Source organism: Oncorhynchus masou, unplaced genomic scaffold (assembly GCF_036934945.1).
Source record: "Oncorhynchus masou masou isolate Uvic2021 unplaced genomic scaffold, UVic_Omas_1.1 unplaced_scaffold_3470, whole genome shotgun sequence".
Lineage (NCBI taxonomy): Eukaryota > Metazoa > Chordata > Actinopteri > Salmoniformes > Salmonidae > Oncorhynchus > Oncorhynchus masou.
The window spans coordinates 4,894-23,268 of record NW_027009878.1 but is presented as its reverse complement, the minus strand read 5'-3'; the positions used below and the strand labels follow the sequence as shown (position 1 = coordinate 23,268).

General features: G+C 42.2%; 1 pseudogene; it reads right to left on the bottom strand.

Annotated features, from left to right (window-relative positions):
• Positions 1-6,388: 6,388 nt before the first annotated feature.
• LOC135534478 (immunoglobulin-like and fibronectin type III domain-containing protein 1) lies at positions 6,389-17,739 on the bottom strand (annotated as a pseudogene).
• Between the last annotated feature and the right edge of the window lie 636 nt (positions 17,740-18,375).

Genomic DNA, 18,375 nt, shown 5'->3' with positions numbered 1-18,375 from the left:
TTTACGTGAAATTAATATAAATATTTATACCATGGCATTGTTGAATACTAATACTACTAATCTGATTTGCTTGAAGGATATTCTAGGGCATGCATTATTTCCCTATAATGCATGGCATAATTCAATGGCTATGAAGTTTATTGTTACATGTATTATTTTAAAGTTGAATTGAAAACATTGGCATTGTTGATAATATTGGGATTTTCATAATAGCAACATTGGATGATAGTTTAGTTAGCCAAGGTAGCAAGTCTGTTTGTTTGGTTACCAAGACAACTACAGTAGCTTTCTAGCCAGCTATTAAACTTATTAGCTACTTCAGTGGATGTTGTCACACTTCTACAGTCAAATTAACACATTTCTAGTGGAAAATATTAAATTATAGACATGTGGAACTTACCTTCCATGTCATGATTCTTTTCCCCAGAGAATGCATAGCCCCTCGTTTATTATCCCTTACGTATTCAATATTTGTAAATGATTGTTAGTAGCTACGAGACATGGCCCATTCTCCTGGCTATGTTACATTGATAAAGGCTAAACCCAGGGGTGCAATTAACTAAGTAAGAACCTTCTCTCACTGCTCACCACGTTGATACAAACTTGTTCACCTCTGCCTTACTCTGGTCCCATCAAATTCTGAATTGTGTTTTTTCTCATTTCTACGAGGATAGCAGAGGAATTACATTTTTTCACATAAGCTGTACTTACTTTTTCATGATTGCTAAGAGACATAAGAGACGTAATTTAATCTTCTTTCTCTAGCTGAACGGTTTTACAGTTTTAAAAGTTCAAATGCACCTATTTTAGGAATTATTTCAATTACTTTTTCTTGCTTTTGGATTGTTATGGAGACAACCAAAATAATGTAATCCAGAAGGTGGATTTTTGTTAGCATGTTGTGCAAGTATAACGTCTTTCTTCTACTCTGTGCTGTACTCCGATATTTATATGGGATGAAAAATAACTAAACACATGTCACACCCTGGTCGAAGTATATTGTGTTTGTCTTTATTTATTTGGTCAGGCCAGGGTGTGACATGGGTTTATTGTGGTGTGTTTTGTTTTGGGGTTTTGTTAGGTATTGGGTGTGTGGCTTAGTGGGGGTATCTAGCATAGTCTATGGATGTCTGGAGTGGTTCTCAATCAGAGGCAGGTGTTTATCGTTGTCTCTGATTGGGAACCATATTTAGGCAGCCATATTCTGTGAGTGTTTCGTGGGTGATTGTTCCTGTCTCTGTGTTTGTTTTCACCAGATAGGCTGTATAGGTTTTCACCTTCGTTCTTTGTTTTGTTCGTTATTTCATGTCTAGTTCATTTTATTAAAGAACATGAATAACTACCACGCTGCATTTTGGTCCGCTTCTCCTTCGACAGACGAGAACCGTTACAACACAACTGAGATTTCACACAGAGATACATCCTATATATGTTTATAGCTAAATTATTGAACTGTGCACCAAGGAATACTTGCTACTGTGATTCCTGAAATGCAGAGCCTGTTGATAGACATTAAATTATATTATAATTATACACTGTTTGCTAACTCAGCTGGTTAGCTAGCTCTCAGTCTCTTGGTTTATCACAACCACAAAGTCCAAATTGGCTATCGTCAAAATTCATGAGAAAAGGAAATGCTTTTTTGGTCTTAATTTAGGGTATGGCATAAGGTTAACAGTGTGGTTAAGGTTAGGGTTAAGGTTTGGTATTAGGTTTTAAATCACATTTTAAGAAGATACATTTTAGAAATAGGTGGGGTTTATGACTTTGACTGTGGTAACTACTGATGACCCAGTCTCGTTGACCACCAAACGTTGCTAACGCTAGATAGTTAGCCATTTAATATGCAGCTGAAGTCAGAAAGTTACATACAGTTAGGTTGGAGACATTAAAACTAGTTTTTCAACCACTCCACACATTTCTTGTTAACAAAATATAGTTTTGGCAAGTCGGTTAGGACATCTACTTTGTGCATGACAAAAAAAATTATATAATGGCTTTATAAGCTTCTGATAGGCTAATTGACATCATTTGAGTCAATTGGAGGTGTACTTGTGGATGTATTTCAAGACCTACCTTCAAACTCAGTGCCTCTTTGCTCATGGGAAAATCAAAAGAAATCAGCCAAGACCTCAGAAAAAATATTGAGACAGCTACAAGTCTGGTTCATCCTTCGGAGCAATTTCCAAACACCTGAAGGTACCACGTTCATCTGTACAAACAATAGTACGCAAGTATAAATACCATGGGACCACGCAGCCGTCTTAATGCTCAGGCAGGAGACGCGTTCTGTCTCCTAGAGATTAACATACCTTGGTTACGAAAAGTCCAAATCAATCCCAGAACAACGTTGTGAAGATGCTGGAGGAAACCGGTACAAAAGTATCTATATCCATATTAAAACAAGTCCTATATCGACATAACCTGAAAGGCTGCTCAGCAAGGAAGAAGCTACTGCTCCAAAACCGCCATAAAAAAGCCAGACTACGGTTTGCAACTGCACATGGGGACAAAGATTGTCCTCTGGTCTGATGAAACAAAAATAGAACTGTTTGGCCATAATGACCATCGTTATGTTTGGAGGAAAAAGGGTGAGGCTTGTAACCCGAAGAACACCATCCCAGCCATGAAGTATCATGTTGTGGGGGTGCTTTGCTGCAGGAGGGATTGGTGCACTTCACAAAATAGATGGCGTCATGAGGAAGGAAAATTATGTGGATATATTGAAGCAACATCTCAAGACATCAGTCAGTTAAAGCCTGGTCACAAATGGGTCTTCCAAATGGACAATGACCCCAAGCAAACTTCCAAAATTGTAGCAAAAAGGACAACAAAGTCAAGGTATTGGAGTGACCATCACAAAGCCCTGACTTTAATCCTATAGAACATTTGTGGGCAGAACTGAAAAAGTGTGTGTGAGCAAGGAGGCCTACAAATCTGGCTCAGTTACACCAGCTCTGTCAGGAGGAATGGGCCAAAATTAAACTTATTGTGGGATGCTTGTGGAAGGCTACCTGAAACAATTGACCCAAATTAAACAATTTAAAGGCAATGCTACCAAAAACAAATTGAGTGTATGTAAACTTCTGACCAAATGGGAATTTGATGAAAGAAATTAAAGCTGAAATAAATAATTCTCTCTACTGTTATTCTGACATTTCACATTAAAATAAATTGGTGATCCTAACTGACCTAAGACAGGGAAGTTTTACAAGGATTAAATGTCAGTAATTGAGAAACTAAGTTTAACTTTGTTTGGCTAAGGTGTATGTTAACTTCTGACGTCAACTGTAACTTGTTTTCTCAAAATGTATGTTAGCTAGTTATTGTTTTTGATTAGCAAGGTATAGTCTGTGTTTCATTAATTGTGTATTAGAAACACAGTTTGAGATGGGGGAGTTTGCCAGTGGTTGAATGGAGAAATGGGCTTCCCGTGAAAATGTTGTCTAAGGTTGCAAGGGTGAATTTTTTCCAGATAATATAAGGCGCACGGATCCCTTTAGCGGGATCATTTTCGTCAACATTCGGTGTATTGCAGAGCGCCAAATTAAATTACTAAAAAATATTTAATTTTCATGAAATCACAAGTGCAATATACCAAAACACAGCTTAACTTGTTGTTAGTCCACCTGGCATGTCAGATTTCAAAAAGGCTTTATGTTGAAAGCAAACCATGCGATTATGTGAGGACAGCTCTTAGCAGACAAAACATTACAAACAGCTAGCAGCAAAGTAGATTGGTCACGAAAGTCAGAAAAGCAATAAAATTAAGCGCTTACCTTTGATCTTCTTATGTTTGCACCCACGAGACTCCCAGTTACATAATAATGTTTATTTTGTTCAATAAAGATTCTCTTTATATCCAAAAAACCTCCATTTGGTTGGCGTGTTTTTTCAGAAATCCACAGGCCCGTGCGGTCATGATGGGCAGACGAAAATTCAAAATAATATGCGTAAAGTTCGTAGAAACATGTAAAAAAAATGTAATCAATCATCAGGTTGTTTTTACAATAAATAATTTATAATATTTCAACCGGATGGTAGCATTTTTAATAGAAGAGAGAAAGAAAAGGTCTCGCTCCAGGCATGCGCGCATGCACAAATCTGAGGAAATCTGGCTATCCACTGATGCGATGTGATCATTCTCGCCATCTTTCAGAATAAAAGCCTGAAACTATGTCTAAAGACTGTTCACACCTTGTGGAAGCCATGGGGAAAGGAATCTGCTGATATCCCTTAAATGGAGGATAGGCTTGCAATGGAAAAGAGTAGTTTCAGAGAAACAGCACTTCCTGGATGGATTTTCCTCAGGTTTTCGCCTGCAATATCAGTATATGAGTTCCTTATACTCACAGACAATATATTTACAGTTTTTGGAAACTTTAAGAGTGTTTTCTATCCTAGTCTGCCAATTATATGCATATTCTAGCTTCTGGGCCTGAGAAATAGGCAGTTTACTTTGGGCACGTTTTTTATTCCAAACATCAAAATACTGCCCTAGCCTCAAGAGGATAACACCATGTAAGCATATAATTTTCTAATTTATGCATGCATGCAGTTTTCCTACATAATCACTGTTGAACCATTAGTTAAGCAAAAACATAGATCTTGAAATGTACTTTGCATCACTAGGTAATGGATGTTTAATTTGGGAATTGGATGTTGTGCCTCCCATAACATCAACATTCACATACATGTATGTACTTATGCCCTCTTTCCTCTAATGACTTTGCATTATCTTAACATCCTTAAATTAAATTTTACTGACACATGACATACCATTAGCTTGTATAACAGCTTAGGATAATTTTACAATTGGCTTATGATCAAGTAGGATGTGCAGAGTCACCTAACAGTACACGTACTGTATGTGACTATATGTACACATGGCATGGGCAGATGTTATCAATAATGATGTCAATATGTAATGCATTATCATACCCAGATGTTGTCTTTTAACCCCTCGCCCTATGACCAGGGAATGGACTTACTTGATCTCTCAGAGTCCTCCTCTCTTTCCTTCAAGCCACAGTCATGTGTGGTTCTTCTTTTTGAGAGGCAATACACCTTTGCTGGCCTGCCCCTACTTCCCGTGACTGCTGGGGATAGGCTTACTGACATACACAGTACTTATTTGGCACAAGTGCTGCAGGTCTTGAAAAGGAGGTACCAAAGTCAACCAAGATTTTGATGGATAGCTAACTCCTCCTCAAAACGAAGGTCCTGCTTGACATTGGACCGGGCTCATTCTTACAGAGTACACTTTTAAAAATAAGTTATAGATGTGACAAACATGAGATTAACATCAGCAGCAAACATTGAACACTGTCTGGGCATTCCACATCCTGCATTTTAAAGGTAAGATTCCACTTTTGTTGATGGACCTAGACTGGTTAGTATGCTACGAAGATAACTTTGGATGCTAAACTGCATGCCAAGGGAAAGAGTAAGCATGTAATGATGACCAATTATCATTAATCTGATTTCCCTTGTTTGAGGATGTAGTATCACTCTATTGGAGTTTGTCACTATATGACTAATGAAAAGCTACTTGAAAGACTCTCTTTCTTTTGAGCAGGATATTTAAATATAAAATTTACTAAGTACCTTTGAAGTTAATGAACCACGGCCACATTTTGCAGTTCTCATGTGAATGTTTATGCCAGTAAACCATGCAAAGGACTAAACTGTGATCTCTCACTCTGCTTGTTTATACAGTTTTTTTCTAGTTCAAATGTACTCAAAAGCCACTGTAAACAAGAACAGCCTTGCACATGCATAATTTAAATTACCAATCATCACGCTTTCCAATACCAGTATTGCACTTTGATGTGAAAAAAACTACAAACACAACACTGTTCTTGACATGCTTTCAGGCTGCTTTTGATTATTAAAGACCACGGTGTTACATTCTTTTAATTGTCTCTCCTTAATCCATAGAGTGATACATTGTGTTTTACTGAGTTTCCGAACATATGCAGCACCCAGAATGTAGAATATTATCAAATTAAATGTGATACAGGAACACTTAACTTGAAAATATACGAATAAGTAATTTCTGCACAGAACTACAAAACTTAACAGAAAACAACAGATTTGTGTTGAGCTATTTAAAAAAAACAAAGGCATGGTTGTCATCTTTTTCATGCTGATCTACTCTGAAAAACAAGAACACAGTAAGGGACTGTTAATAATTCACATTGTGTTAAAATGTATTGGTTTCCGTTTCAAATGCATTATTGGCTCTTAAAACACTAGAAGAAATAGGTTGTCTCTCAGATCAGCATTTCAATGTAGTAGAGCAAAACAGTTTTCTTTTTATATACCATTGACAGTTCGCTTAGTGGAGCACTCTGCCCTGCCAAGGAGGTTCTCTGCAGGTTCTTCTTTACACTCTAGAGTCCTTGGCTCCAACCCTCAGTATGAGCATGGAGCAAACACCATGGGTGTTGGAGATGAGGTTGTTGGTGTTGAGGCTGATATTATTGCGGAACCATGTGACATGGGGTGCTGGGTCCCCTCTCACGGCACAGCTCATGTAGCACTCATAACCTTGTGGAGTGGTGTGCATTTTCAAAGGGACAAGAAACTTGGGAGGTCTAGGTTGCAGGTCTTAGACTGGCATTTCCAGCACAAACTTCTCTGAAAACACAAACACAGAGACGACGTGTACTTTATTAAAGATTAGAAATTTCACACATCTGAATTTGGCACACAGGCTGGACAGAAATTATAGCAGTAGAAAATGTAAATGTCTGCTCACCGTTTGCTGGTCCCAAAAAGTATATTTGATAAAGCTTTAACATGATACAATAATGGTATAATGTTAAAAGCGTTATAAAAGATCACTTTTGTGAGCAGCAAACTATAGAGAAAATAAAATAGACAGCCAGCGTCAAACGTCTGGTTTTATGACCCTATGTCCGGATGACGTGTACATGCCCAAATATGGGCATCCGTCCAGGACATCCTTGCGGGAAGGTGTCACGTGGTTATGGCCATATAAGTGCATCCTGTTCCCACGTGTTAGAGGGTGTGTTATTTAATATCTATATTGCATCTATTCCTTTTAAGTTGTCATGATGATTGATGTGTAGGGACCTGGTTGAACTGGAGGGGGAACCTAGTTTCTTGCCCTTAGGGTTGTTGTCTATGAAGCAGGAATGTCAGGAGAGGGGGATTGTGTTGGCGGCAGATGCATTATAAATAAGACCCAGAACAACACATATGCGGCCCCAGAACACTAAAAAAGATTGTAAAAATAAACATGGATTTTGTGGTCAGCAGTGACCACAAAGCAGTGATGACCCTAACAACGGAAGCAGGACCGTGGCTGAAACATGGAGAAAGGGCCAAGTATAAAGCAACGATATACGATGTGCCAAAAAAGTGGTTTCTAAGTGTGTATAGAACCCAAAACGCAACTGCGCTAAAAGATCAAGTGATGATGTCTAATGGACAGCAATGGGGGTATCAGTTTGATTACCGGGCCTGTAGAGTGAAACTCTATACCGTAGCCAAAGGAGAAGAATATACAGACCAGACCTTAGGAGTGGACTACGGGCTTGAAGACTGGCCGTTTTTTCGCAAGGTTGTGTGTCCCGAACAGAGAGTTATCACAAAGGGGTATAGCGTGTTCATGCGCTACGAGACCCATTGGGAAGGTACCCCTGACTCCTCAGGAAGAGTATTTCACAGGGTGAAAATACAAAGAAAGAATGGACTTCCATGTGGATTCGTGGAGTTCTATATCAGCAACGAGGAAACCTGTAACCAAAACATTCATGATGGTGGCCTGACTGGGGATTTTAGGTTGCGCATGCTTATTATTTACATTTACATTTACATTTAAGTCATTTAGCAGACGCTCTTATCCAGAGCGACTTACAAATTGGTGAATTCACCTTCTGACATCCAGTGGAACAGCCACTTTACAATAGTGCATCTAAATTATTAAGGGGGGGGTGAGAAGGATTACTTATCTTATCCTAGGTATTCCTTGAAGAGGTGGGGTTTCAGGTGTCTCCGGAAGGTGGTGATTGACTCCGCTGTCCTGGCGTCGTGAGGGAGTTTGTTCCACCATTGGGGGGCCAGAGCAGCGAACAGTTTTGACTGGGCTGAGCGGGAACTGTACTTCCTCAATGGTAGGGAGGCGAGCAGGCCAGAGGTGGATGAACGCAGTGCCCTTGCTTGGGTGTAGGGCCTGATCAGAGCCTGGAGGTACTGCGGTGCCGTTCCCCTCACAGCTCCGTAGGCAAGCACCATGGTCTTGTAGCGGATGCGAGCTTCAACTGGAAGCCAGTGGAGAGAGCGGAGGAGCGGGGTGACGTGAGAGAACTTGGGAAGGTTGAACACCAGACGGGCTGCGGCGTTCTGGATGAGTTGTAGGGGTTTAATGGCACAGGCAGGGAGCCCAGCCAACAGCGAGTTGCAGTAATCCAGACGGGAGATGACAAGTGCCTGGATTAGGACCTGCGCCGCTTCCTGTGTGAGGCAGGGTCGTACTCTGCGGATGTTGTAGAGCATGAACCTACAGGAACGGGCCACCGCCATGATGTTGGTTGAGAACGACAGGGTGTTGTCCAGGATCACGCCAAGGTTCTTAGCGCTCTGGGAGGACGACACAACGGAGTTGTCAACCGTGATGGCGAGGTCATGGAACGGGCAGTCCTTCCCCGGGAGGAAGAGCAGCTCCGTCTTGCCGAGGTTCAGCTTGAGGTGGTGATCCGTCATCCACACTGATATGTCTGCCAGACATGCAGAGATGCGATTCGCCACCTGGTCATCAGAAGGGGGAAAGGAGAAGATTAATTGTGTGTCGTCTGCATAGCAATGATAGGAGAGACCATGTGAGGTTATGACAGAGCCAAGTGACTTGGTGTATAGCGAGAATAGGAGAGGGCCTAGAACAGAGCCCTGGGGGACACCAGTGGTGAGAGCGCGTGGCGAGGAGACAGATTCTCGCCACGCCACCTGGTAGGAGCGACCTGTCAGGTAGGACGCAATCCAAGCGTGGGCCGCGCCGGAGATGCCCAACTCGGAGAGGGTGGAGAGGAGGATCTGATGGTTCACAGTATCGAAGGCAGCCGATAGGTCTAGAAGGATGAGAGCAGAGGAGAGAGAGTTAGCTTTAGCAGTGCGGAGCGCCTCCGTGATACAGAGAAGAGCAGTCTCAGTTGAATGACTAGTCTTGAAACCTGACTGATTTGGATCAAGAAGGTCATTCTGAGAGAGATAGTGGGAGAGCTGGCCAAGGACGGCACGTTCAAGAGTTTTGGAGAGAAAAGAAAGAAGGGATACTGGTCTGTAGTTGTTGACATCGGAGGGATCGAGTGTAGGTTTTTTCAGAAGGGGTGCAACTCTCGCTCTCTTGAAGACGGAAGGGACGTAGCCAGCGGTCAGGGATGAGTTGATGAGCGAGGTGAGGTAAGGGAGAAGGTCCCCGGAGATGGTCTGGAGAAGAGAGGAGGGGATAGGGTCGAGCGGGCAGGTTGTTGGGCGGCCGGCCGTCACAAGAAGCGAGATTTCATCTGGAGAGAGAGGGGAGAAAGAGGTCAGAGCACAGGGTAGGGCAGTGTGAGCAGAACCAGCGGTGTCGTTTGACTTAGCAAACGAGGATCGGATGTCGTCGACCTTCTTTTCAAAATGGTTGACGAAGTCATCTGCAGAGAGGGAGGAGGGGGGAGGGGGAGGAGGATTCAGGAGGGAGGAGAAGGTGGCAAAGAGCTTCCTAGGGTTAGAGGCAGATGCTTGGAATTTAGAGTGGTAGAAAGTGGCTTTAGCAGCAGAGACAGAGGAGGAAAATGTAGAGAGGAGGGAGTGAAAGGATGCCAGGTCCGCAGGGAGGCGAGTTTTCCTCCATTTCCGCTCGGCTGCCCGGAGCTCTGTTCTGTGAGCTCGCAATGAGTCATCGAGCCACGGAGCGGGAGGGGAGGACCGAGCCGGCCTGGAGGATAGGGGACATAGAGAGTCAAAGGATGCAGAAAGGGAAGAGAGGAGGGTTGAGGAGGCAGACTCAGGAGAAAGGTTGGAGAAGGTATTAGCAGAGGGAAGAGATGATAGGATGGAAGAGGAGAGAGTAGCGGGGGAGAGAGAGCGAAGGTTGGGACGGCGCGATACCATCCGAGTAGGGGCAGTGTGGGAAGTGTTGGATGAGAGCGAGAGGGAAAAGGATACAAGGTAGTGGTCGGAGACTTGGAGGGGAGTTGCAATGAGGTTAGTGGAAGAACAGCATCTAGTAAAGATGAGGTCGAGCGTATTGCCTGCCTTGTGAGTAGGGGGGAAGGTGAGAGGGTGAGGTCAAAAGAGGAGAGGAGTGGAAAGAAGGAGGCAGAGAGGAATGAGTCAAAGGTAGACGTGGGGAGGTTAAAGTCGCCCAGGACTGTGAGAGGTGAGCCGTCCTCAGGAAAGGAGCTTATCAAGGCATCAAGCTCATTGATGAACTCTCCGAGGGAACCTGGAGGGCGATAAATGATAAGGATGTTAAGCTTGAAAGGGCTGGTAACTGTGACAGCATGGAATTCAAAGGAGGCGATAGATAGATGGGTAAGGGGAGAGAGAGAGAATGACCACTTGGGAGAGATGAGGATCCCGGTGCCACCACCCCGCTGACCAGAAGCTCTCGGGTGTGCGAGAACACGTGGGCGGACGAAGAGAGAGCAGTAGGAGTAGCAGTGTTATCTGTGGTGATCCATGTTTCCGTCAGTGCCAGGAAGTCGAGGGACTGGAGGGAGGCATAGGCTGAGATGAACTCTGCCTTGTTGGCCGCAGATCGGCAGTTCCAGAGGCTACCGGAGACCAGGAACTCCACGTGGGTCGTGCGCGCTGGGACCACCAGATTAGGGTGGCCGCGGCCACGCGGTGTGGAGCGTTTGTATGGTCTGTGCAGAGAGGAGAGAACAGGGATAGATAGACACATAGTTGACAGGGTACAGAAGAGGCTACGCTAATGCAAAGGAGATTGGAATGACAAGTGGACTACACGTCTCGAATGTTCAGAAAGTTAAGCTTACGTAGCAAGAATCTTATAGACTAAAATGAATGAAATGGTACAGTACTGCTGGAGTAGGCTAGCTGGTAGTGGCTGCGATGTAGCTAACCTAGAAAATCGCTCTAGGCTAAACAATTGACTTAGATACAAAGACGGCTATGTAGCTAGCTAGCTACGATCAAACAAAACAAACCGTTGTACTGTAATAGTTACTACAGTGCTGCTATTCGGGGGCTAGCTGGCTAGCTACGTTAAGAGAACGACAATAGCTGGCCAGCTAACCTAGAAAATCGCTCTAGGCTACACAATTGTCTTAGATACAAAGACGGCTATGTAGCTAGCTAGCTACGATCAAACAAAACAAACCGTTGTACTGTAATAGTTACTACAGTGCTGCTATTCGGGGCTAGCTGGCTAGCTACGTTGAAAGACCGACAATAGCTGGCCAGCTAACCTAGAAAATCGCTCTAGACTACACAATTGTCTTAGATACAAAGACGGCTATGTAGCTGGCTAGCTACGATCAAACAAATCAAACCGTTGTACTGTAATGAAGTGAAATGAAAGATGAGATACTACCTGTGGAGCGACGCGGAATGTTGACCGGGTAGTTGGAGTTCAATTCGGTAGAGGTTGGCTAGCTGTTGGCTAGCTAGCTAGCAGCATTTCCTACGTTAAGGACGACAAATAGCTGGCTAGCTAACCTCGGTAAATTAAGATAATCACTCTAAGTCTACACACTCTAAACTGCACAATTATCTTGGATACAAAGACAGCGAAGACAACTATGTAGCTAGCTGACACTACGCTAATCGAGTCGTTCGCTGAGTGTGTAATAGTTTCTACAGTGCTAGTGGACAGTGTGGAGTTAGCTGGCTAAGCTTAGCTAGCTGCTGGGCAGATACGTTAGGACGACGAAATACGTATAATATGCAATTGTCGTGATACAAAAGACGGCTATGTAGCTAGATAAGAAGAAATTGCTAAGATAAGACAAATCAAACCGTTGTACTATAACGAAATGTAATGAAATGTAATGAAAAGTTATACTACCTGCGGACCTGCGGACCGAAGTGTAGATGAACTTTTATTATTTTTAAAAGTTGGGATATAATGGAATTGAAAATGTTAGAGTTGTTGTATGCTCTTTTTGTACAGAGCCAACAGCGGCAGAGCATTGTTCGGCTAAGGAAGTGCATAATATATACGATTCCTGAGGATTATGATTCAAAGGAACCTCAAGAAGGTACATCCTCAGATGTGAGGAGGAGCAAAGGGAAGAGACTGTGGTCCTGCAGGTTTATACTTAGCTGGTCAGAGCACTGGAGTCTATGGGTCTATTCCCAGAGTTTACGGGGTAACCGAGGCTTTCCTACATGAACTGAAGGGGGCGTCCACGTCCACGAGGAACTCAAGAAATCCAACACACCCTGGTGGGACGACAACAAATATAGGGAAGCTTTGGTGGCTGATGGGATGACTTTCTGGCTCAATAAACCCCAAGAGACTGAGTGACAGTACATATTTGTTATTTAGATGTAAAGCAATGGGTAACTATATGCATACGATGTTAGAGAATAAATACATGTTTTATTTTGAGAGAACTTAGAAATGTTATGCATCAAATTATTGAAAATAAAGTGAACAATGTATCGTTCTATACAACACACAATACCTGGGCTAATGTGGAGCAAATCATGAATTATGTACGACATACGGGCGAGAGTCTACAATGGACACAACTGGTATCTCATCTTGTGGATGATTCTGAAGAACTAGAAACAACTTTGTCGAAGATTTTACTTTATTAGTTTGAAACACCATTTAATTGTAACATGTATCATTTGTTGTTTATATACTTACATAGTTTGATGTGTGTTTTTTAAAAATTCAGCGAAACAAGCCTGTAAATTTAAACCAAATATACAAGGTGTTGCATGCTTGGATCCTTGAGAAAACGTGGGACAAGTATCCTGCAATGAATCCTGAATTGTCTGTATACGTAATACTTGATGTTTGCAAAAATAAACAATTCTAAATTCTAAATGAAATGTTGTCATTATTTGAAAGTGGCTAATATACCCCCTCTAACCCTGGGTCTTATTGGGGTAAGGAGCGTTTACAGAGAGCTATAGCCGAAGAAACAGGTAGCCGGAAGCGCTGCTCAAGTGAATGAGTGGTTAGCAGAGCAGGATGCTTATACTCTTACATAAACCTGTATGAAAACAATTTCCAAGAAATAGAGTTTTTTCTACTCATCCCTTATCCCAATTTCAGGCGGATCTATGTGACATGCAGGCTCTTGCAGATAAAAATGATGGAAATCGCTACATGCTAAAATAGCATTTGTAAGGGTCTTAAAAATAAGAGCGGGGCAGAGTTGGCTCAGGCCTTTGACTCTATCTTGAAGGAAGGAGGGAGCTCCAAACAGTGCAGACTGATGGCGGAAAATAATTTTTTAATAATACTTTTCAGAAACTCATGAAGAAGCTGTGTGCTGTTTTGTTACATGCCGGATTTGAAAGCTTCAGTTGTTGAATACGTTAACAGAACTCTGAAGGAGCGGGTGTAGTGATATTTTACAGCTCACAACACGCATAGATATATCAATATAGTTTAAGATTTAGTGAAGGGGTACAACAACTAGCTACTATAGAGTATACGGATGAAGCCCTCCAAGTTCTCTTCTGAAAACTCTTTTCAAGGCTTTAAAAATCTGTATAATTTATTCCCCATAGCATGAAATAAATTGATTTTAAATTCATAGTGGGGTAATTGCATGTCTCAAGTTGAGGGTGTTTTCGACAAAAAATATGAGCAAGGTTACAGCGATGAGGTGTTCACCGTTATTGAATGTCAACCGTGCATACCCCCTGTCTACAAGTTAAAAGATTATGACGGGGAGCTTATAGAGGGATCTTTTTATGAGAAGGAATTACAGAAGGTACAGTTGGGTAAAGATAAAGTCTTTCACGTGGGGGAGATTCTAGATCAAAAGAGAGAAGGGTAAAAAATGGGTGCTGGTTCGCTGGAAAAACTGGCCCCAAAAGTTCAACAGTTGGGTATTAGAGCACGATGTGTTGGAGGCATCGGGGGTTAACTTAAACCGTCATGCATGATAAATACAACCTCATTTGCGTGTACACAGGAGTGCATCAAGGAACACAGCGGTTTCTACCTGACTCTCCCCAGTAATGCATCTGCACATACAGTGCCTTGCGAAAGTATTCGGCCCCCTTGAACTTTGCGACCTTTTGCCACATTTCAGCATTCAAACATAAAGATATAAAACTGTATTTTTTTGTGAAGAATCAACAACAAGTGGGACACAATCATGAAGTGGAACGACATTTATTGGATATTTCAAACTTTTTTAAATAATCAAAAACTGAAAAATTGGGCGTGCAAAATTATTATTATTAGCTGTTGCGCATGCAAAACTCTGCTGGCACCCAGCCATCCACTGACGCGATGTGATCGTTCGCGCTCATTTTTCAGAATAAAAGCCTGAAACTATGTCTAAAGACTGTTCACACATGTGGAAGCCATATGGAAAGGAATCTGGTTGATGTCCCTTTAAATGGAGGGAAGGCATGCAATGGAACAGGGAGATTTGTTTCTCTTAGGCACTTCCTTGTTGGATTTTCCTCAGGTTTTCACCTGCAATATCAGATCTGTTATACTCACAGACAATATTTTGACATTTTTGGAAACTGTATCCTAATCTGACAATTATATGCAGATTCTGGGCCTGAGAAATAGGCAGTTTCATTTGGGTATGTTTTTCATCCTAACATCAAAATACTGCCCCCTACACTCAGCAGGTTAATATAGGGTGCACACTTTTTGTTTTTAATGTATAAATATTCTTATGGATTTTATTATTGGACTTCCGTCGACAATAGTGTGAGGACGGATACCCTACAAACATTAGATAATGTAAACATATATTTATCTGATATATATATATACATTTTAAATTATAAGAATACGTGAATATGACATATTACCTAAAAAAATCGTTGTCCCCGGTTTTAAAAAACATATAACTCCTGTTTAATATTACAATAATATCCATACAATACCTAACGCCTTCAAATCTAATATATTATTTTCACTAAATCACCTTCAGAAAGCCCCATTAGGACGGATTCACAGATGTTCTTTTAGCTGTTCTGAACTGCTGGCCTTGTCTGGACTTGCGCTTTTGCCTTTCGTACAGAGGGGATAGTATCTGTTGTCACTCGCTCCGCGGTCGTGGCTCAAAGGAGAGATATTCTGTAATGATCTTACAGAGCGGGGGTGCCGTTTTTGGGCGGCATCCCGTATGCAAAAATTGCCATAGAGTACCTCTGAATGTTTAGAGACCCCAAAACCACAGGTGGTTGTCTCGACATATTCTCTGCCGGTATTTCCTTTTGATTTGCTACACCCTCATGGGTAGCAGTTTGGGGGTGTCCGATATAAATTTATAGACCTGGATGGGAGGCCGTTTTGTATATGCGCTGATTATAAATAAATATATGTTTTAAACCGTAGGAGGTTGTCTCGACAAGATATATTCTGCCGGGGTTGTTTGACTTTTTAGCCTCCCACGTCCTTGGGGGTGAGATAAATTCGTATTAGAAAGGCATGTGTGTTAATCAATCGAAAGTGCCAAGCCCTTTTGAAGAAACGCACACACAATCCTAAACACCCCCACCCCCTTTTTGTTTTGAAACACACACACACACATACATTCCCTCATACGCAAACACCCCCCACGCACGCACACACACACCCACCCTGTGCACGCACAAAATCCTTTTTCTCCAGGACATGCATGATGATAGAGCTAAAAGACAGAGCCCCTTTATTAAAGGTGAGATACCTCTTTAAAATAATTTATTTAATTCATAATATTTAGTACAGACCTTTTTAACCATGCTATAATTATTTAAACATTTTTACTATTCCTTTATTACAGATAAAGGGGCAGTCTACAGGTTTATACACCCGTCAGTTTCCAATTCACCATCGTCAAGACCGACTCTCTTGTTCGCAGGATATCCCACACACGCTCCGTCAAGGCTCCGTAGGTTTTCACTCCAGGGATAGATCAAACGTCTGGCATGTAAACCCTGGGTATGTCTTCAGGATAGAAGTGGCCAGCGCTGTAATTGTTCACGATTTTTGAAAAGACTGTCCAGCTTATTCATCAGGGTTATGAATACAGGGTAAACAATCCATTTAAAGCTAAACACTGGCATTAAAAAGTTTACATCCTTGCAGGCTTTGGAAAATACATATGAACAGACAGACTTCGTCGCATTTGTACTATCAAATTGTTCACATGCTAAAAGCGTCACTTTGGAGTTGGGGCTATACACCATTGAAGAGATCCTTATGGCTTTCAAATCACTGCGCCCGCACACAAGCTCTTCCAATGCATAGCCAGGCAGGTTTGAACCACTCAGTGCCTGTTCAATTTGACAGAGCGCTAGCCGTATCTTAAGTCATTCTCTTATACGCAGCGCAGGAGAAAAACTTCCGGGTTGTGCATGATAAAGGGGCTTGGGACCACTGTCTGTGAAAATCTTCACAGTTGAATCCTCAGGTTGGAACATGTAAGCCATATGTCCATTACTCGTATCCAAAACTCCTTTAAAACATTCAGTGGCCTCATAAAACTTCCCCGGTGCCTTTATCATTGGGTTCGTGACAAGAGACACATAGCACCCCGATAATTGGCCTTTGAGACATCATTCTCTGTTTAATGTTCTGGGTGTTTTATTTTTAAAATTTTGTTTAGTGTTCTGGGTCTTGTTTATAATGCGTCTGCCGCCAACACAATCCCCCCCCCCCGCCGGACATTCCTTTTTCATAGACAACAACCCAAAGGGCAATAAAATAGGTGGGGTGTGGGGCCATCCTCTTTGAAATGTTCAAACACACCCCCCCAGGTTCAGCCAGGTCCCTACACATCAATCATCATGACAACTTCAAAGGAATAGATGCAATAAAGATAATACATCCTCTAATACGTGACAACAGGATGCACTTATATGGCCACAACTACCTGACACCTTCCCGCAAGGATGTCGTGGCCGGATGCCCATATTTGGGCATGTATGCGTCATCCGGACATAGGGTCATGAGACTCCAGTCTCATGCCTTTCAAAGCACATGGACACTGCAAGGACTGGCCCAGAATTCACAATGAAGAGTGACACAAACAGATTTTACAAACCTCTTTTGCCTGTGATTTCCCATTTTAGTGATTCAGAGGGTTTAGAAGAGCCCATGTCAATTTTAGCACACAGAACTGGTACTCTCTGCCAGGCATGATGTTACAGGCTGTGAACCTGTTGTTAAATATGCGGTCTGCCACTGTGTGCCATGTTCTCTTGCTTGAGTCTCGCTTAGACACCAGGTAATGCAGCCTGTCTTCCCTCTTCTCAACAGGAGATGGCGTCCAGGAGACGGTCACTGTGCCCTGTACGTTCTCATCTACCTCCACAGGACCGCTAGGCTTGGGCTCATCTAGATCGTACCACAAATAATTGTGTGATTAATGATCAACACTGGATCGCAACTGCTTTAAACTTGGTTGTTTACAGAACCAATGTCAGCCGTTTTGTCAGCATCTCACCTGTGACTCTGGTCTCAATGCAGAATGTCTCTTGGCCAACGATATTATTGATGAGAATGGTGTAGATTCCTGTATCTGAGTGCTCTGAAGATCGAAAGTTGGGATCCCCCTTCAGCATTGCTGATGGTCACCCGTTTGGACACAGGTAGAGTGGTTCCTCCTTTAAAAGTTGTGAGCTTGCACCTTGGGACTTAGAGGTACCTAGCGGCACGGCTTCATTGCTCCAGACAACCACAAGTGGGAGTTAGAGCACTCATTAAGCATTTGGGTCTCAAGGTTTTTATATGACCAATCATATTGAGTTGTTCCAATGACGAATTAGTTAGCTAACTATTTATTTGCTTATTGTGTAGTGGAGGATAAAAATAACTGTATGCCTATAGATGTGTAGCTAGCTACAGTATGTAGCCAATCTGTGTATGGACCCTTAAACATTAGGTTCTGAACTAATATTCATACCAATCTATGAACCTCAGCTATCATATTTGTTGCAACAACTGTAAGTTTGAATGGCATTAATAAAGCCTATGGATAGAGTAGAGTATAATAACTTTATTGTGCCAAGGATGCAAGTCCTATATTCATATACTGTAGTTATTACCACGCATGAGGTTCCCACATTGTAGACTGTACATTGAATATATTCACTGATCATGTATTCTTCCTTGGCAAATAAAGGTGTGGTTCAGGTATGAATCTCTGAGACATTCTTTTTCAGTCATTTCAAACTCCATTGATTGAATGAGGCTGTGTA